This window comes from Coregonus clupeaformis, chromosome 1 (assembly GCF_020615455.1).
Source record: "Coregonus clupeaformis isolate EN_2021a chromosome 1, ASM2061545v1, whole genome shotgun sequence".
NCBI lineage: Eukaryota > Metazoa > Chordata > Actinopteri > Salmoniformes > Salmonidae > Coregonus > Coregonus clupeaformis.
Window position 1 is genome coordinate 62083602 of NC_059192.1, and position 22744 is coordinate 62106345.

The 22744-nt window shown below is 40.5% G+C and overlaps 1 pseudogene; it reads left to right on the forward strand.

Moving 5' to 3' along the window:
* LOC121583276 lies at positions 1 to 9428 on the forward strand (annotated as a pseudogene).
* Positions 9429 to 22744: the final 13316 nt, after the last annotated feature.

The window sequence follows — 22744 nt, forward strand, 5'->3', positions numbered from 1 at the left end:
ATGGAAAATTATACTGGAAATGAAACGCAAGTTCTGTCTGAATCTTACGCCACAGAAGCCGAGACCGGCGGTAATGGTGTGCGGATGCTAATTGGATGCATTTTGTTTCTCCTCATTGTTTCGACTCTGCTGGGGAACACGCTAGTGTGCGCCGCGGTCGTTAAATTCAGGCACCTCCGGTCCAAGGTAACCAACTTTTTCGTGATTTCTTTGGCGGTGTCTGACCTCTTCGTTGCCATCCTCGTGATGCCATGGGAGGCAATATCTGAGGTGACTGGCACCTGGCTGTTTGGTAGATTTTGTGGCATGTGGATAGCTTTTGACATAATGTGCTCGACTGCATCCATTCTTAATCTTTGAATTATAAGTGTGGACAGATACTGGGCTATAGCAATTCCTTTTAGATATTGTAGTGTCGAGAACTATGCTGAGATGCTGTGATGACAAGGAATCCGCTGACACTGTCCTCGATTATAATTATTTATTACATTGAAGATTTCAGCGCCAATTTACAGACTTCTGCAGACATCTGGAGAACAACCGTCCCAATCTCTTAATATGTTGTTCTTCCCGTCCTTTGTCCCAACCAAGTATATATATCCTTGTAACCTGATATGGGTGTTTTCCCCTACAGACCAATCCCAGGACGCCACACAACAGACTTCCTCTGTTTTAGGGTGCCCCTATAGAAATGCTCTCTAGATGCTTCCACAAGCTGAGTCAACTTCCTCTAAGACACCATTTGCAACCGTCAGCAAAGTCATAAATTGTTTAGACACTACATATTCCCCCCCTTCAAGACTAATTAATTCTCGAAAACAAAAAGAATAGGATTATGACAAATAACATTTTTTTTAGCAATAAACCAAAAACACATTTTTCTATGGAGTGTAAATACATTTCTATGAAATATTAACACATCTTTATGGAGTGTGAGAGCGAAAAACCTGTCTGGCAGCTTTCTTTCCAAATATCCATCAATCAATCAAGACAGTAAAATTCTCTCACGGCCCCTCTGCCCCAGGCAACCACTTAAGTACTCCAGATCAATTCATAAATCTTTATCAATGCATTTTAAACTATGATACAATTGAATACACCTGAAAGCCTCAGAAAACAAAATACAATCCAATTTGTCCACATTCTGGCTAGTCGACCCATCGGACCCTCCTGTGGATTCTCTCTGTCCCTGCCTAGACCCAATATCTCTAAGCATCCATGAAATAAACAAAAACATCTGAGATCCCCACATGTACCCAAAAACAGCAAATATCATTCTTCAAAAATTAATATAGTAAGAATATGACACAAATTATGTATTACACATGCAAATATGTCTATACAGTGGGGGAAAAAAGTATTTAGTCAGCCACCAATTGTGCAAGTTCTCCCACTTAAAAAGATGAGAGAGGCCTGTAATTTTCATCATAGGTACATGTCAAATATGACAGACAAATTGAGAGAAAAAAAAATCCAGAAAATCACAATGTAGGATTTTTAATGAATTTATTTGCAAATTATGGTGGAAAATAAGTATTTGGTCACCTACAAGCAAGCAACATTTCTGGCTCTCACAGACCTGTAACTTCTTCTTTAAGAGGCTCCTCTGTTCTCCACTCGTTACCTGTATTAATGGCACCTGTTTGAACTTGTTATCAGTATAAAAGACACCTGTCCACAACCTCAAACAGTCACACTCCAAACTCCACTATGGCCAAGACCAAAGAACTGTCAAAGGACACCAGAAACAAAATTGTAGACCTGCACCAGGCTGGGAAGACTGAATCTGCAATAGGTAAGCAGCTTGGTTTGAAGAAATCAACTGTGGGAGCAATTATTCGGGAAATGGAAGACATACAAGACCACTGATAATCTCCCTCGATCTGGGGCTCCACGCAAGATCTCACCCCGTGTGGTCAAAATGATCACAAGAACGGTGAGCAAAAATCCCAGAACCACACGGGGGGACCTAGTGAATGACCTGCAGAGAGCTGGGACCAAAGTAACAAAGCCTACCATCAGTAACACACTACGCCGCCAGGGACTCAAATCCTGCAGTGCCAGACGTGTCCCCCTGCTTAAGCCAGTACATGTCCAGGCCTGTCTGAAGTTTGCTAGAGTGCATTTGGATGATCCAGAAGAGGAATTGGAGAATGCCATATGGTCAGATGAAACCAAAATATAACTTTTTGGTAAAAACTCAACTCGTCGTATTAGGAGGACAAAGAATGCTGAGTTGCATCCAAAGAACACCATACCTATTGTGAAGCATGGGGGTGGAAACATCATGCTTTGGGGCTGTTTTTCTGCAAAGGGACCAGGACGAACTGATCCGTAAAGGAAAGAATGAATGGGGCCATGTATTGTGAGATTTTGAGTGAAAACCTCCTTCCATCAGCAAGGGCATTGAAGATGAAACATGGCTGGGTCTTTCAGCATGACAATGATCCCAAACACACCGCCCGGGCAACAAAGGAGTGGCTTCGTAAGAAGCATTTCAAGGTCCTGGAGTGGCCTAGCCAGTCTCCAGATCTCAACCCCATAGAAAATCTTTTGAGGGAGTTGAAAGTCCGTGTTGCCCAGCGACAGCCCCAAAACATCACTGCTGTAGAGGAGATCTGCATGGAGGAATGGGCCAAAATACCAGCAACAGTGTGTGAAAACCTTGTGAAGACTTACAGAAAACGTTTGACCTGTGTCATTGCCAACAAAGGGTATATAACAAAGTATTGAGAAACTTTTGTTATTGACCAAATACTTATTTTCCACCATAATTTGCAAATAAATTAATAAAAAATCCTACAATGTGATTTTCTGGTTTTTTCCCCTCATTTTGTCTGTCATAGTTGACTTGTACCTATGATGAAAATTACAGGCCTCTCTCATCTTTTTAAGTGGGAGAACTTGCACAATTGGTGGCTGACTAAATACTTTTTTTCCCCACTGTATATCATTGCAGACACTGGAATGTAGTCCACTACACTTCATCTCCTCAGCAGTGTCGACTTTCAATGAAACGTCGATGATGGAATCTGAACATTTCCACACCTTCCTTGTTCCACTTCCTCCAGTCCATTCATATTGTCCATTCATATTGTCCATGTTTGAGTATTTGAATGCCCTCTACACATTCCCCCATATGCTTCTGGAAGAAAAGAAAAGACCAAACAGTATCTTTTGCAAAACAACACATTCAAATTAAAACATCAATATCAACAATAATATAAAAATGATATATAAAATGAATCACATTCCATTTCCCCCCTTTGATTCATCACAAAATACTAAAATCACAATAATGTGTAAAAACATGTGAAAAATGATCGGATATTCAAAATTGACAGAAGGTTAAACCCTCTTATCGTTTCATTTGCAAAACCCTGCAAAGTATAGGTAACATTATCAATGTGATCTGCCAAAAATGTTACACCATACCATGGAAAAAGTCCAAGTCCCCACTTCTCTCCTAGACTTATCCTCCAATGGTAGGCTTCCAGACTATGACATTTCTTCATTACCCTTTTCACCCTATTTCCAAACCTAGAATCAGATGTATCTGTTTCCGGTGCTTCCCCTCATTTAATGGTAAAAACCTCATATGGAAGCTTCAACGTCGACATGTAACAACATCCTGTCCATCCATAGGGTAAGAATATATATGCTTTATCACCACAAACCCCAGATGTTTCTAAAATTCCCAATAGTCACATTGCCATGCAAAAGCGGATCTTTCACCATCAAAGTCCTGCTCTTCTTACTAACTGGAACATAAAAAGACATTATATTTCTCATTACTAACCTTATGTTCATGCTTACCCCAAGTCATCATATAATCATCACAATCTGATATTCCCATAAACATCCCCTTTCCATCATATGTGTTATTTGAACAAAAACAGCTTTTAGCCCTCACGGGTTTCACCTCCAATGCTTCAGGAATCGCTGTTAACTGATTTTCCTTCCGATCTAACAAATTCACATAGGGTAATTCATTTAACCAAGAACACTTAAACCTAGGCCTAAACAAATGCTTCGACAATGACATTATTATATCTGTTAATGATTGTTGCTGATACAACAGCCATGATAAAGCATAAGATTGACACGTACTTGATAGAGGTTGAGCCACCGTCTCTAAGATTGAACCCCATGTGCCTGGTGCTGGAATTCTCAACAGACATGGACCCTCAAGATTCCTCACTGATGTTTCCTCCTGGCCCATTACACTCACAGCAAAGTCACCAACCGGTCCACAATCATAACACACTTCTGAAGATTGCTGGAAGTATGGCTTAAATCTTCCTCCTCTTCCTCTTTCTAAGCCTTCTCGTCCTCTTCCTCTCCAATTCTGTGTCTGTCCAGCGACTGGCTGTGGATATGAAACAACTGGTACCGCTATTGGTGGCTGGTACAATTGAGGTTGGAACTGGTCCAGTTGAAGCTGTGGCAGTGATTGTTGATTTGGTGCACACTGATTCTTCACAACCAAAGCTTGTTTCTTCTCCTTCTTTTTCTCCACCAGTAGTATTTCATTGAGTTTTCTGAGAGTTTCTTGGTCCTGTTCTTTCTGGTTGTGTTCCTTTTTCCTGAACAGATCCACTTGATGGGCTATATGATCTGTATAGACACCTTTTGTCATGCTTCCAAGTCCAACCACCTCTGCCAGTTTGCTCCTTACTGGTGAGGGCAGTCCCATCTGCAGTTTAGCTCTCAAAATTGACTGCTCAATTTGACTCACATCTGGATCATTTCCGGTAATATTTCTCCATGCTTGATGAACTCTTGACACATAGGCTCTCTGATTTTCTTGTTGTCCTAGTGGGTCAATCAGAATGTTGTCAGGATGCACATTTGTTGGAAACGCATCTTTCAGTGCTCTCCACAGCCAATTTATATTTGCAGCCAACAATTCAGGGTCATTCACTGCAGTCCCCACATATCTATTAAGTCCAGCTCTCTGAAAAATTTCATCCATATCTGGAATCCCAAGGAGATTAGCCAAAAGCCTCTTAATGTCTCCTATGGCAGACTGTGTTCCCACCGTAATTTCTTCCAATTTTGAAATCCAAGGATATGCTCCATCTTGAAGAGTAGGCAGCTTCTGAAATATATCTGACATATCGGTATTCTGCAAAGGCTTATACTCTAGGTTCTGTCCTCAAATTATCACTGGCATCATCTTCTTACTTGTACTCTCTTTCCTTGGCCTCAATGTATACTTCTTCTCCAATTTTTGGGATCCTTTTCTCATCAGTTTTTTATTCTGTATCTTCAGCTTCTTGAGTTGTTCTTCCAGTTCTCTTACTTTTTCTAAATTATTCTCCTTATCCAGGCATGATACGCATCGGTCTATATCTCTTTCTATTATTTTTTTTGCTAATCATTGTAGGATAAAATCCTCTTGAATATGAAGCACCTTTAATCTCCAAATCTTTATCGCTGTCTTCATCTTTACTTTCATCAGAGATCGAATCTCTAGTATCCTTCTTCTTCCTTCAACTTCCATCACCCCTTCTTTCCTCTCTTGCCAACCTCCATCTGATCACAGGGTCATATCCACCCATGATCTCTTCTGAATCACTCTGATCATCATCATCATCATCTTCAAGTTCCATCCTCCTGAACCTCACTCCACCCTTAGTTTCCAGACATCTCGTTTTCTTCTTACTTTTGGAGTTTGGATTCATCTTTATGGTCGTTTCTGCTTGTCCTCTCTCTATTATTTGTTCATCTTCATCTCTGATGCAATAATCACCCTCCTGAATGATCATTGGAAGCTGAGGATAGACGTCCTTAAACTCTACTTCTTTCTCGTAAGGTGGGGGTCTTTTTGCTGAATCCATATGTGAGAAAGGTGTATTGACTTCTGCCATTAGTTTTTCTGTCACCTTCACCTCTTTTGCCATTTTCTCTATACCTCTGTTTCTTTTATCGTTGGTATCTTTCATCAGTTTTTGTCCTTCATTTTCAAACAGCTTAAGAACACCCAGCTCTCTTTGTCTCTTTTCTTTACTATGTTCCCTTTTTTTTCTCCCTTCTTTTGCTCTGCCTTATAAATTGACACAAGGACTTTCATTATGGCGGCAGGTAGCTTAGTGGTTAAGAGCGTTGTGCCAGTAACCGAAAGGTCGCTGGTTCTAATCCCTGAGCCGACTAGGTGAAAAATCTGTCGATGTGCCCTTGAGCAAGGCACTTAACCCTAATTGCTCCTGTAAGTCGCTCTGGATAAGAGCGTCTGCTAAATGACCAATTATTTTATTTATTATTTATTATGTTGATGACGTCAGGGTTAAGAGTCCCTTCCACTGGCCATGGTTGTTCAATGTCAGGCCAACGTTTATTCCATTTTCCAGATAACCTTGCAATACCATTAACTAGAGGATTACTATGTTCTACTACATCAACAGGAGTAATTACTTTCATAGTTTTGATGTCCTTTTTCCCCATTGTAACAACTCTTTTATATTCCTTTATTGTGAATTATTTTATTATTTTAGACTATGTAGCTTATGTCAGTGCTGGATTTCCAACTCAACTCTAATCAAACCAACTCATGCACAAAAAACTCCAATATGCAATTCTCAATTATATCAATTGATCAGTCTGTTGCCAAGTCCCTGTCAAATTGTCACAACATGAAATATGCTAGGCACACAAAATATCCTCTATGGGAAGGTAAGTTTTGTAAACAGAACAGTACTGGCCTTAATTTGACTTGATCCGTTGCAGCACACCCTGTTGCGTGACGCACTCGTCAGCACCTCCTCTCTCTCTCTGTCTCCTCCATATCGTCTCTCATATCACAGAAGAACAAAGGAACAGACAAGAATTTAGTATTTTATGCACTCACTGGGTTATTTCAACCATGCAATACCCTTTGTTCACATTCGCGCTAAGAAATAAGCAAACAGCTTAACTCAGGAATATTATAAATAGCTCAATAACATTTTATTTTATTTATTTATTTAATTATTATTATATTATTATTTTTAATCCGTCAACATATCTCTCATTTATCAATTCAATAGATCTCAATCAAATAGTTTCATCATTAAGCAACAGCCGATTTAACAAACAGAATACTTTATTCGTGTGTAAGTCTCCCCCTCCCTCTCTGTCTGCATGTCACAGCAGCTCAGTGCAGGCAGGGGAGTGGCATATTTGCTCTACGTAACTCTAAACTCATAAAATCCCACGCATGCGTAGTTCATTCACCAGTGCGATTTCAGAGTGAGAAGAGCTCCCAAGCAGCTCTCTCCAAGCTAAACAACAGAAAGTAGACAGACCAGCTGTCCCTCCGTTATTTCCCCCACACAGACAAACAGTAACACTTAACAGAACTCACAAACCAACACAAAACATAGAACACAAATCCTACTTCGAAGTTACTTATCTTTACTTATCCTAATCTGCAGATTTATAGTTATTTTCTTATCCATTACAAAACATCTCTATAAAATCTTAAAAATCCTCCCTTTAGGCTCATAATCTTCTAACAGTTATTAAACATTCTCTTTTTATAGAGACTCATAAGATTTTAACTTTAACTAACATATTTCCTTACAAAAAACTAAAACCCCTGTTGTCATAGCCCTAGTCGACACATAGCAGAGACCTCCCCTTTTTTTTTCACACACACACACACACACACAATTCAAGAGGCTTGTATCCGTTCCTACGGACCTCTAAAGCATGCTACCGCCGTTCCTTATTTCTCATTGTTCCTTCCTAAATTTATGCTACCTCTGAGTTTGCAGATATTCAAATGAGAGGTTAAATCGAACATATACCTCGTCAACTATAAGTTGAGCGGTAACTTGCAACCGGATGTATCTACCACAAACCCCAGTCCCCAGAACTGACCCTAAAAACAACCTAGGTAGTTTTCAGGATTTTCGGCCCATCCTAATGATCGCCTCGTTTGAGGGCTTACCATAGATCAACGACGTCCTAATTTGTATACATTTTCCTTAGTTCCTGGCCTTTCTCCTTCATTGTATTATTTTTGAATTTTATTCAAGCAAAATATCCCTGTGTCCAGTATTATCAATCCTTATAGACACTCCCCCCTGTTTGCGTTGCTTTCAACGCAAACAAATTTAGAAATTTAGAACGGATTCTCATCACACAGCAAATAACAGCAAAGCGCACACGCAAGTTCTTAATGGTGCATTCATTCAATGCACACACACGGACATACGAACTGACCAGTGCCCAAAGTGGTGAGAAAACTCACCCTTATCTGCCGGACTCTGGAGCGAGAGTCAGCTCGGCGCCCATGAATGGAAGGCTGAGAAAAGACGCAACACGGCCCAAATACCTCGTCGCCATTAATGTAGTGTCGAGAACTATGCTGAGATGCTGTGGTGACAAGGAATCCGCTGACACTGTCCTCGATTATAATTATTTATTACATTGAAGATTTCAGCGCCAATTTACAGACTTCTGCAGACATCTGGAGAACAACCGGCCCAATCTCTTAATATGTTGTTCTTCCCGTCCTTTGTCCCAACCAAGTATATATATCCTATAAAACCTGATATGGGTGTTTTCCCCTACAGACCAATCCCAGGACGCCACATAACAGACTTCCTCTGTTTTAGGGTGCCCCTATAGAAATGCTCTCCAGATGCTTCCACAAGCTGAGTCAACTTCCTCTAAGACACCATTTGCAACCGTCAGCAAAGTCATAAATTGTTTAGACACTACAATATGAACGGAAAATTTCCCACGGAGTTGCATTTATCATGATTGGAGTAGCGTGGACGCTGTCAATTCTCATATCCTTCATACCTGCCCAACTGAACTGGCACATTGCTGAGGAGGAGACATCAGCGGGGAATGTTAGCAACCACTCCGAGAACTGCAATACAAACTTGAACAAGACCTATGCTATTTCCTCATCACTGATCAGTTTCTACATCCCAGTGGTCATCATGGTTGCCACGTACATGAGGATTTTCCGTATTGCGCAAACACAGATACGGAGGATATCCTCCTTGGAGAGAGCTGTGGTGCAAGCGCAAAATAACCAACACCTAAACGTTTGCGCACACGAAAACGCATTGAAAACAGCTTTTAAAAAGGAATCCAAAGTGTTAAAGACCCTCTCCATTATAATGGGAGTTTTTGTGTTTTGCTGGCTGCCCTTTTTTGTCCTGAACTGCATGGTACCTTTCTATGACCCTCCGTGTGTAAGCGACACCACGTTTACCATTTTCGTTTGGTTTGGTTGGGCCAACTCTTTGTTAAACCCTGTCATTTATGCATTTAACGCGGATTTCAGAAAAGCCTTTACAACTATTCTAGGTTGCAATAAAATTTGCTCAAGCAATACATTGGAGGCTGTTAATTTCAGCAATGAATTGGTGTCCTATCACCACGACACAACGCTCCAAAAAGACGCACAAGTCTTGATGGCTACATAGCATCCTCACGCAATCCCCAACCTGGGAGAGGACACAACCCCACTGTTCCACAAAGTTTATCTTATCTCAAACGCATCCCGCAATCACAAGAACATGTTACTGCCAGCCATCGTCCAATTCCAGTGTGAGGGGGACATTTAATTTACTTCAGCTGGAGCCATGGAGTGCAATGCAATCCTTGGTCAAATCCACGATTAGAATCTTGCACAATTAATTGTAGGCTATGATTTATTTATGAAGTATTGATTTATTTGTATTTAAATTATATTTTATTGTAAGACCGTTCACATATTTTGTTGTGCGTAATGCTGTGTGTAATGTATAATTTTTTTATCTCACTGATCATGATCAATACATTTATGCAGTGATTCTTTTAAATAGTATGCATGTGTCTTGATAAATGGAAGGATATCACATAGAAATGTTAGCCTAGTTTTAGTCTAGCCACTACACACATTTCAAATAATTGAGACACAATTGAACGAATAAGCTATGTTATATGTGTATTGTATAATGAGAGGATATCATTACATTTTGCTAGTGTTTTGTTTTTTATGCAAAAAAACGTGTTTTAATTCAATGAGGATGGTGGTAGTGTTTCTGTAGCAAAGTAGCTCTCAAACACCATGGGAGTAATCTATGTAAAATCAAATCAATTTTTTTTTTTAAAATCACATTATTTAGCAATATTGGTAAAATAATACTTTGTGAAAAGGTAATAATTTTGGTATAAGTTGATATGTTTAATCAGATACAGTATATAATAATGGAACCAAGACTTGAAAATAGCTGTAGAAATCTTGCAATCTCTTTGCCACCTCTTACTCAAGTTAAGTCACAATTTATTTAAAGTGCATTTCACAATGTCTCAACACACTTTACAAAGAACATAAAAAAAAAAAATATATATATATAGTGTGTGTGTGTATGTATGTATGTACAGTGGGGCAAAAAAGTATTTAGTCAGCCACCAATTGTGCAAGTTCTCCCACTTAAAAAGATGAGAGAGGCCTGTAATTTTCATCATAGGTACACGTCAACTATGACAGACAAATTGAGAAAAAAAAATCCAGAAAATCCCATTGTAGGATTTTTAATGAATTTATTTGCAAATTATGGTGGAAAATAAGTATTTGGTCACCTACAAACAAGCAAGATTTCTGGCTCTCACAGACCTGTAACTTCTTCTTTAAGAGGCTCCTCTGTCCTCCACTCGTTACCTGTATTAATGGCACCTGTTTGAACTTGTTATCAGTATAAAAGACACCTGTCCACAACCTCAAACAGTCACACTCCAAACTTCACAATGGCCAAGACCAAAGAGCTGTCAAAGGACACCAAAAACAAAATTGTAGACCTGCACCAGGCTGGGAAGACTGAATCTGCAACAGGTAAGCAGCTTGGTTTGAAGAAATCAACTGTGGGAGCAATTATTAGGAAATGGAAGACATACAAGACCACTGATAATCTCCCCTCGATCTGGGGCTCCATGCAAGATCTCACCCCGTGGGGTCAAAAAGATCACAAGAACGGTGAGTAAAAATCCCAGAACCACACGGGGGACCTAGTGAATGACCTGCTGAGAGCTGGGACCAAAGTAACAAAGCCAACCATCAGTAACACACTACACCGCCAGGGACTCAAATCCTGCAGTGCGAGACGTGTCCCCCTGCTTAAGCCAGTACATGTCCAGGCCCGTCTGAAGTGCATTTGGATGATCCAGAAGAGGATTGGGAGAATGTCATATGGTCAGATGAAACCAAAATATAACTTTTTGGTAAAAAACTCAACTTGTCATGTTTGGAGGACAAAGAATGCTGAGTTGCATCCAAAGAACACCATACCTACTGTGAAGCATGGGGTTGGAAACATCATGCTTTTGGGGCTGTTTTTCTGCAAAGGGACCAGGACGACTGATCCGTAAAGGAAAGAATGAATGGGGCCATGTATCGTGAGATTTTGAGTGAAACCCTCCTTCCATCAGCAAGGGCATTGAAGATGAAACGTGGCTGGGTCTTTCAGCATGACAATGATCCCAAACACACCGCCCGGGCAACGAAGGAGTGGCTTCGTAAGAAGCATTTCAAGGTCCTGGAGTGGCCTAGCCAGTCTCCAGATCTCAACCCCATAGAAAATATTTGGAGGGGAGTTGAAAGTCTGTGTTGCCCAGCGACAGCCCCAAAACATCACTGCTCTAGAGGAGATCTGCATGGAGGAATGGGCCAAAATACCAGCAACAGTGTGTGAAAACCTTGTGAAGACTTACAGAAAACGTTTGACCTGTGTCATTGCCAACAAAGGGTATATAACAAAGTATTGAGAAAATTTTGTTATTGACCAAATACTTATTTTCCACCATCATATGCCAATAAATTCATAAAAAATCCTACAATGTGATTTTCTGGATTTTTTTTCTATTTTTGTCTGTCATAGTTGACGTTTACCTATGATGAAAATTACAGGCCTCTCTCATCTTTTTAAGTGGGAGAACTTGCACAATTGGTGGCTGACTAAATACTTTTTTTCCCCACTGTATGTATGTATGTATGTATGTATGTATGTATGTATGTATGTATGTATGTATGTGTATACAGTTGAAGTCGGAAGTTTACATACACTTAGGTTGGAGTCATTAAAACTTGTTTTTCAACCACTCCACAAATTTCTTGTTAACAAACTATAGTTTTGGCAAGTCAGTTAGGACATCTACTTTGTGCATGACACAAGTAATTTTTCCAACAATTGTTTACAGACAGATTATTTCACTTATAATTCACTGTATTACAATTCCAGTGGGTCAGAAGTTTACATACACTAAGTTGACTGTGCCTTTAAACAGCTTGGAAAATTCCAGAAAATGATGTTATGGCTTTAGAAGCTTCTGATAGGCTAATTGAAATCATTTGAGTCAATTGGAGGTGTACCTGTGGATGTATTTCAAGGCCTACCTTCAAACTCAGTGCCTCTTTGCTTGACATCATGAGAAAATCAAAAGAAATCAGCCAAGACCTCAGAAAAAGAAATTGTAGACCTCCACAAGTCTGGTTCATCCTTGGGAGCAATTTCCAAACGCCTGAAGGTACCACATTCATCTGTACAAACAATAGTACGCAAGTATAAACACCATGGGACCACGCAGCTGTCATACCGCTCAGGAAGGAGACGCGTTCTGTCTCCTAGAGATGAACGTACTTTGGTGCGAAAAGTGCAAATCAATCCCAGAACAACAGCAAAGGACCTTGTGAAGATGCTGGAGGAAACAGGTACAAAAGCATCTATATCCACAGTAAAACGAGTCCTATATCGACATAACCTGAAAGGCCGCTCAGCAAGGAAGAAGCCACTGCTCCAAAAGCGCCATAAAAAAGCCAGACTCCGGTTTGCAACTGCACATGGGGACAAAGATCGTACTTTTAGGAGAAATGTCCTCTGGTCTGATGAAACAAAAATAGAACTGTTTGGCCATAATGACCATCGTTATGTTTGGAGGAAAAAGGGAGACCTTGCAAGCCGAAGAACAACATCCCAACCGTGAAGCACGGGGGGGTGCTTTGCTGCAGGAGGGACTGGTGCACTTCACAAAATAGATGGCATCATGAGGAAGGAAAATTATGTGGATATATTGAAGCAACATCTCAAGACATCAGTCAGGAAGTTAAAGCTTGGTCGCAAATGGGTCTTCCAAATGGACAATGACCCCAAGCATACTTCCAAAGTTGTGTCAAAATGGCTTAAGGACAACAAAGTCAAGGTATTGGAGTGGCCATCACAAAGCCCTGACCTCAATCCTATAGAATATGTGTGGGCAGAACTGAAAATGCGTGTGCGAGCAAGGAGGCCTACAAACCTGACTCAGTTACACCAGCTCTGTCAGGAGGAATGGGCCAAAGTTCAACCAACTTATTGTGGGAAGCTTGTGGAAGGCTACCCGAAATGTTTGACCCAAGTTAATCAATTTACAGGCAATGCTACTAAATACTAATTGAGTGTATTTAAACTTCTGACCCACTGGGAATGTGATGAAAGAAATAAAAGCTAAAATAAATCATTATCTCTACTATTATTCTGACATTTCACATTCTTAAAGTAAAGTGGTGATCCTAACTGACTAGGATTAAATGTCACGAATTGTGAAAAACTGAGTTTAAATGTATTTGGCTAAGGTGTATGCAAACTTCCGACTTCAACTGTGTGTATATATACAGTGGGGAAAAAAAGTATTTAGTCAGCCACCAATTGTGCAAGTTCTCCCACTTCAAAAGATGAGAGAGGCCTGTAATTTTCATCATAGGTACACGTCAACTATGACAGACAAAATGAGAATTTTTTTTCCAGAAAATCACATTGTAGTATTTTTTATGAATTTATTTGCAAATTATGGTGGAAAATAAGTATTTGGTCAATAACAAAAGTTTCTCAATACTTTGTTATATACCCTTTGTTGGCAATGACACAGGTCAAACGTTTTCTGTAAGTCTTCACAAGGTTTTCACACACTGTTGCTGGTATTTTGGCCCATTCCTCCATGCAGATCTCCTCTAGAGCAGTGAGGTTTTGGGGCTGTCGCTGGGCAACACAGACTTTCAACTCCCTCCAAAGATTTTCTATGGGGTTGAGATCAGGAGACTGGCTAGGCCACTCCAGGACCTTGAAATGCTTCTTACGAAGCCACTCCTTCATTGCCCGGGCGGTGTGTTTGGGATCATTGTCATGCTGAAAGACCCAGCCACGTTTCATCTTCAATGCCCTTGCTGATGGAAGGAGGTTTTCACTCAAAATCTCACGATACATGGCCCCATTCATTCGTTCCTTTACACGGATCAGTCGTCCTGGTCCCTTTGCAGAAAAAACAGCCCCAAAGCATGATGTTTCCACCCCCCATACTTCACAGTAGGTATGGTGTTCTTTGGATGCAACTCAGCATTCTTTGTCCTCCAAACACGACTGAGTTGAGTTTTTACCAAAAAGTTCTATTTTGGTTTCATCTGACCATATGACATTCTCCCAATCCTCTTCTGGATCATCCAAATGCACTCTAGCAAACTTCAGACAGGCCTGGACATGTACTGGCTTAAGCAGGCGGACACGTCTTGCACTGCAGGATTTGAGTCCCTGGCGGCGTAGTGTGTTACTGATGGTAGGCTTTGTTACTTTGGTCCCAGCTCTCTGCAGGTCATTCACTAGGTCCCCCCCGTGTGGTTCTGGGATTTTTGCTCACCGTTCTTGTGATCGTTTTGACCCTACGGGGTGAGATCTTGCGTGGAGCCCCAGATCGAGGGAGATTATCAGTGGTCTTGTATGTCTTCCATTTCCTAATAATTGCTCCCACAGTTGATTTCTTCAAACCAAGCTGCTTACCTATTGCAGATTCAGTCTTCCCAGCCTGGTGCAGGTCTACAATTTTGTTTCTGGTGTCCTTTGTCAGCTCTTTGGTCTTGGCCATAGTGGAGTTTGGAGTGTGACTGTTTGAGGTTGTGGACAGGTGTCTTTTATACTGATAACAAGTTCAAACAGATGCCATTAATACAGGTAACGAGTGGAGGACAGAGGAGCCTCTTAAAGAAGAAGTTACAGGTCTGTGAGAGCCAGAAATCTTGCTTGTTTGTAGGTGACCAAATACTTATTTTCCACCATAATTTGCTAATAAATTCATAAAAAATCCTACAATGTGATTTTCTGAATTTTTTTTTCTCAATTTGTCTTTCATAGTTGATGTGTACCTATGATGAAAATTACAGGCCTCTCTCATCTTTTTAAGTGGGAGAACTTGCACAAATAGTGGCTGACTAAATACTTTTTTTCCCCACTGTATATATATATATACAGTTGAAGTCGGAAGTTTGCATACACCCCCATGCTTCACGGTTGGGATGATGTTCTTCGGCTTGCAAGCAACCCCCTTTTTCCTCCAAACATAACGATGGTCATTATGGACAAACAGTTCTATTTTTGTTTCATCAGACCAGAGGACATTTCTCTTAAAAGTACGATCTTTGTCCCCATGTGCAGTTGCAAACCGGAGTCTGGCTTTTTTATGGCGCTTTTGGAGCAGTGGCTGGCTAGGCCACTCCAGGACCTTGAAATGCTTCTTACGAAGCCACTCCTTCGTTGCCCGGGCGGTGTGTTTGGGATCATTGTCATGCTGAAAGACTTCAATGCCCTTGCTGATGGAAGGAGGTTTTCACTCAAAATCTCATGATACATGGCCCCATTCATTCTTTCCTTTACACGGATCAGTCGTCCTGGTCCCTTTGCAGAAAAACATCCCCAAAGCATGATGTTTCCATCCACATGCTTCACAGTAGGTATGGTGTTCTTTGGATGCAACTCAGCATTCTTTGTCCTCCAAACACGACGAGTTGAGTTTTTACCAAAATGTTATATTTTGGTTTCATCTGACCATATGACATTCTCCCAATCCTCTTCTGGATCATCCAAATGCACTCTAGCAAACTTCAGACGGGCCTGGACATGTACTGGCTTAAGCAGGGGGACACGTCTGGCACTGCAGGATTTGAGTCCCTGGCAGAGTAGTGTGTTACTGATGGTAGGCTTTGTTACTTTGGTCCCAGCTCTCTGCAGGTCATTCACTAGGTCCCCCCGTGTGGTTCTGGGATTTTTGCTCATCGTTCTTGTGATCATTTTGACCCCACGGGGTGAGATCTTGCGTGGAGCCCCAGATCGAGGGAGATTATCAGTGGTCTTGTATGTCTTCCATTGATTTCTTCAAACCAAGCTGCTTACCTATTGCAGATTCAGTCTTCCCAGCCTGGTGCAGGTCTACAATTTTGTTTCTGGTGTCCTTTGACAGCTCTTTGGTCTTGGCCATAATGGAGTTTGGAGTGTGACTGTTTGAGGTTGTGGACAGGTGTCTTTTATACTGATAACAAGTTCAAACAGGTTCCATTAATACAGGTAACGAGTGGAGGACAGAGGAGCCTCTTAAAGAAGAAGTTACAGGTCTGTGAGAGCCAGAAATCTTGCTTGTTTGTAGGTGACCAAATACTTATTTTCCACCATAATTTGCAAATAAATTCATTAAAAAGCCTACAATGTGATTTTCTGGAAAAACCTTGTGTGAAAACCTTGTGAAGACTTACAGAAAACGTTTGACCTGTGTCATTGCCAAAAAAGGGTATATAACAAAGTATTGAGAAACTTTTGTTATTGACCAAATACTTATTTTCCACCATAATTTGCAAATAAATTCATTAAAAATCCTACAATGTGATTTTCTGGATTTTGTTTTCTCATTTTGTCTGTCATAGTTGACGTGTACCTATGATGAAAATTACAGGCCTCTCTCATCTTTTTAAGTGGGAGAACTTGCACAATTGGTGGCTGACTAAATACTTTTTTTCCCCACTGTAAGAATAATAGTAATAGCTTTGTTATAGTAGTTACATTCTATGCAGAGTTTGTGTTGTACTGTACAGCCTGCTCGCTATTGCAGCAGCTTATTAGCCATGTGTAGCATGTTGAGTGGGTTTGGTGAACGCTCTCACTCTGTCCACCATTACTTGGTTTAGTAACACAGATTTTTCACCATGCGGTGGTCACGTGTACTCTCAAGCCACATTATACTTTACGGTCTGTGAGCATATTGGATCTGTATTATGTAGCAGTAAAGACTGCAGTTTTATCCTGCTATTGTCATTCATATTTATATATGCTGCATTATCATTCAGTTAAGTCAAGGTGTATCTGTGTATAGCCTTACCCCTTTTACATATTATTGTGTACTATAATGTCCTTTTATTTTCTACTGTTCTAGAACCACTATCTACATTTCATTGATGTCCGAGTGGTGTCAGCTGTGTGTGTGTGGGGGGATCCTTCCTGTCAATTAAACCCCCTTACCTGGACATTCTGACTCCTCATTGTTCTGGACAGACATTTTGTAGTGGTTACTACTTGCTTAATATCAACACCTAAGTTTTCCCCTATTTGAATGGTCCTTTGAATCTACAACCTAGCCATATTTTTCAAGTGCCCCTTTCATCTTCAACGGACAAAGGGTTGAAAAACAGAATAGCAGTCTCTGGACACTGAGAGGTGTGACTTGGTGAACCGCATGGCAGGTGTGTGGAGTGGAGTGTACACACAGGTGTGTTTCATACACAAGCCAGCCAGGGTAGTGGTGGTGGTGGAACCCCCCGTTAGTCTGAGTGCAAGCCTGTATTTCCCCCCCAAAAAAAGCCTCAGCTGCTGTAATGTCATGCTATCATCTCATTTTTATTAGTGGTGGTATTTCCGCATATTGATATGACATTATCCTCATCATCTCCCCTTCATTTAGTTTTCCAAATGGCTGCAGACATTTGAGACATTTCAAAGACCGTAATTAGTTTCACCATTTTGCAGTTTGACATTTTAGCTTGGACTCATGCAGTGACTTGTTCAAAATATAGAATTTTAAATTATATAATGTTTTGGTTAGAAAAACTATTGATAATTGTATATAGGAAGAATGTGGGAAATGAGAACCAGCTTCTGAGAAATTTCTGCATAAAAGGAAACGAGTTACAGTGAGGGAAAAAAGCATTTGATCCCCTGCTGATTTTGTACGTTTGCCCACTAACAAAGACATGATCAGTCTATAATTTTAATGGTAGGTTTATTTGAACAGTGAGAGACAGAATAACAACAACAAAAATCCAGAAAAACGCATGTCAAAAATGTTATAAATGTATTTGCATTTTAATGAGGGAAATAAGTATTTGACCCCTCTGCAAAACATGACTTAGTACTTGGTGGCAAAACCCTTGTTGGCAATCACAGAGGTCAGACGTTTCTTGTAGTAGGCCACCAGGTTTGCACACATCTCAGGAGGGATTTTGTCCCACTCCTCTTTGCAGATCTTCTCCAAGTCATTAAGGTTTCGAGCATGACGTTTGGCAACTCAAACCTTCAGCTCCCTCCACAGATTTTCTATGGGATTAAGGTCTGGAGACTGGCTAGGCCCCTCCAGGACCTTAATGTGCTTCTCCTTTTTTGCCTTGGCCCTGTGTTTTGGGTCATTGTCATGCTGGAATACCCATCCACGACCCATTTTCAATGCCCTGGCTGACGGAAGGAGGTTCTCACCCAAGATTTGACGGTACATGGCCCCGTCCATCGTCCCTTTGATGCGGTGAAGTTGTCCTGTCCCCTTAGCAGAAAAACACCCCCAAAGCATAATGTTTCCACCTCCATGTTTGACGGTGGGGATGGTGTTCTTGGGGTCATAGGCAGCATTCCTCCTCCTCCAAACACGGCGAGTTGAGTTGATGCCAAAGAGCTCCAATTTGGTCTCATCTGACCACAACACTTTCACCCAGTTCTCCTCTGAATCATTCAGATGTTCATTGGCAAACTTCAGACGGGCCTGTATATGTGCTTTCTTGAGCAGGGGGACCTTGCGGGCGCTGCAGGATTTCAGTCCTTCACGGCGTAGTGTGTTACCAATTGTTTTCTTGGTGACTATGGTCCCAGCTGCCTTGAGATCATTGACAAGATCCTCCCGTGTAGTTCTGGGCTGATTCCTCACCGTTCTCATGATCATTGCAACTCCACGAGGCGAGATCTTGCAGGCCCCAGGCCGAGGGAGATTGACAGTTCTTTTGTGTTTCTTCCATTTGCGAATAATCGCACCAACTGTTGTCACCTTCTCACCAAGCTGCTTGGCGATGGTCTTGTAGCCCATTCCAGCCTTGTGTAGGTCTACAATCTTGTCCCTGACATCCTTGGAGAGCTCTTTGGTCTTGGCCATGGTGGAGAGTTTGGAATCTGATTGATTGATTGCTTCTGTGGACAGGTGTCTTTTATACAGGTAACAAGCTGAGATTAGGAGCACTCCCTTTAAGAGTGTGCTCCTAATCTCAGCTCGTTACCTGTATAAAAGACACCTGGGAGCCAGAAATCTTTCTGATTGAGAGGGGGTCAAATACTTATTTTCCTCATTAAAATGCAAATTAATTTATCACATTTTTGACATGCGTTTTTATGGATTTTTTTGTTGTTATTCTGTCTCTCACTGTTCAAATAAACCTACCATTAAAATTATAGACTGATAATTTCTTTGTCAGTGGGCAAACGTACAAAATCAGCAGGGGATCAAATACTTTTATCCCTCACTGTATATTGAAAATACATAGATGAAAGAAGTATAGCTGAGCATATACTGTATACCCACACGCATGAGCGCAAATAAACGTGTAAGCACACACACAAACACACACATAGTGCCTTCAGAAAGTATTCATACCCCTTGACTTATTCCATATTTTGTTGTATTACAGCCTGAATTCAAAATGGATTAAATTGATACACACAATACCGCATAATGACAAAGGGAAAACATGCTTTTAGAAATGTTAGAACATTTATTGAAAATGAAATACATAAATATCTCAGTTACATAAGTATTCACACCCCTTTGCTATGACACTCCAAATTCATCCTTGAGATGTCACTACAACTTGATTGGAGTCCACCTGTGGCCGATTCAATTGTTTGGACATGATTTAGAAAGAAACACACCTGTGTATATAAGGTCCCACAGTTGACAGTGCATGTCAGAGCAGAAACTATACCATGAAGACCAAATAACTGTCCATAGATCTCTGAGAATTGTGATGAGGCATATACAGTGGGGAGAACAAGTATTTGATACACTGCCGATTTTGCAGGTTTTCCTACTTACAAAGCATGTAGAGGTCTGTAATTTTTTATCATAGGTACACTAAAACTGTGAGAGACTAAATCTAAAACAACAATCCAGAAAATCACATTGTATGATTTTTAAGTAATTAATTTGCATTTTATTGCATGACATAAGTATTTGATCACCTACCAACCTGTAAGAATTCCGGCTCCCACAGACCTGTTAGTATTTCTTTAAGGAGCCCTCCTGTTCTCCACTCATTACCTGTATTAACTGCACCTGTTTGAACTCGTTACCTGTATAAAAGACACCTGTCCACACACTCAATCAAACAGACTCCAACCTCTCCACAATGGCCAAGACCAGAGAGCTGTGTAAGGACATCAGGGATAAAATGTTAGACCTGCACAAGGCGGGGATGGGCTACAGGACAATAGGCAAGCAGCTTGGTGAGAAGGCAACAACTGTTGGCGCAATTATTAGAAAATGGAAGAAGTTCAAGATGACGGTCAATCACTATAAAATCAATAAAAGCTCCTGTGGACTGATGAGACAAACATTTTAGTACTTGGTCTGAATGCAAAGTGCTATGTCTGGAGAAAACCAGGTACAGCTCATCACCTGTCTAACACCATCCCTACCATGAAGCATTGTGGTAGCAGTGTCATGCTATGGAGATGTGTTTCAGGGTCTGGTAAGAATAGAGGGAACAATAAATGGAGCCAAATACAGGCAAATCCTTGATGAGAACCTGCTTCAGAGTCCAAACGACCTTAGGGACTGAAAGTTATTTATAATCAGGGTTACATGGCATTTTGCAAAGGCTCAATGTGATACTGATCGCACTATACATTGTTGTGCGTGTAGATACACAAAAAATTAAGGGTTCTTCTAAGATCCTCAAAGTTCTTCGAAGAACCTTATAGTTCTTGGCACTGAAAATTGCCCCCAAAAGGTTCTTCCAAGAACCCCATAGGAGGTGGGGCTCATCGAGGAACCTCATTAGTTGGTGGGGGTTCTTGCAGGAACCTAACTGCCCAACTGAAACATTTGGATTTGAAACGACAGCAGGTGCAGGCACTTAACTGAAAGATGTAAAGATCTCCTCAATTTAAGGTAAGGTTTGTCCCTTGTATGATCTAAATTGATACTGTTTTATGATGATACCATATATCTTTTCATATTTGTGCAAATCTTTCTAAAACAGAAAATGGATACAATTCAATGGATATCAATCAACAAAGAGGTAAGAATATGTATGCTATAAGAATATGTTGAAGGCTAACTGTATTGGGTGCAGATGACTGAACTGCTCACTTTTGTGTCTGTGTTTGCAGGTTTACAGACAAGGAGGCATACAAACGTATGTCAATTGATATTGGTATGCTATGCAGATCACATGTACCATCCACCTCCCTTACCTCTTCAATGAACATCCCATAGGCCTCTACATTAAGAACAAGGTATGTGAATGAAAACCATTATCAAAATAGTTTTTTTCATTCACATTTACCACAAAAACCAAGGCATGAATACTATCGTGTGCATGTTTTGTTAATCATCTGTATAATTACTATTTTGGGGATTCACAGACTTCACCCTCCCTACACCTCTGATGAATATAACAGGAAACCTGTTCGATCACCATGCACTGCAAAATCATTCTGGCTATGGATACGGAGAACATCAACACATTAACAACATGCCAGAGGATATACCCATTGGACTTGGGGCTCTGCTGGGAGTTTACCTTATATTTAGATTTTTTTATTCTGCTTTGCCACTAAAATCCTAATACACACTGACAACTAAAATATGGTGTTATTGTTGTTATTGTTAAGCGTATTACTACTAATAATAATAATAGGGGAGGGGGGGAGTAGTTCAAAAGTGAACCCCAAAAGGTTCTTCAAAAGGTTATTTGAGGATACATTAAAAGGGGTTCTTTGAAGAACTCTTTTAACCCTCCCGTTGTCCTAGGGTCAAAATGACCCGCCACTGTGTTGAACCAACTTTATTTAATTTTTATATTTTTTGGATCATTTGTGAGAAGGAGGCAGTGATACTTTCTTTAAAATTTTTCTTTAAAATTTACTGAAATTCATATAGTGTATTTCTAGCTAACATACTAATGTGTTATAGTAGGGGGAAATCTAATAATTTTTCTGTTTGCTAACGTATGTAGCTAGCTAAGTTAGCTAAACAACTACAGGTAGCCATATCTATGACTAAAAATAGAAAAGGTTTTACAATCCGAGATCTATTGTATCTCGATTGTAAAACCTCTTCTCTTTTTAAACGTAGATATGGCTACTAAACAGCAAGCTATAACATTACAGCCAGCTAGGTTTTCCAGCAAACGTTAGCACATGACTGGAGTTGGCTAGCTAGTTAGCCTGGCACCTGCTAACTTGTTACTATGCGCCAGGCCTCGCGTTTTGTAACATTTTAGCAAATGCGTAACATCAGCAACTGTAAATAGTTTTACTAGCTAGCTATGTAACATAATTGACAAGGGTTGACATTGGTTATGATTTTGACCGTGGATGCATTTCAAAATCACAAAATTATAGGCATGACGCAAGATAGGATCCCAAACAGATTTATATAGCTTGATCGATAGCCAATAATTGTTATCTAGCTAAGTTCACTAGCTAACAGTGAGGAGAAA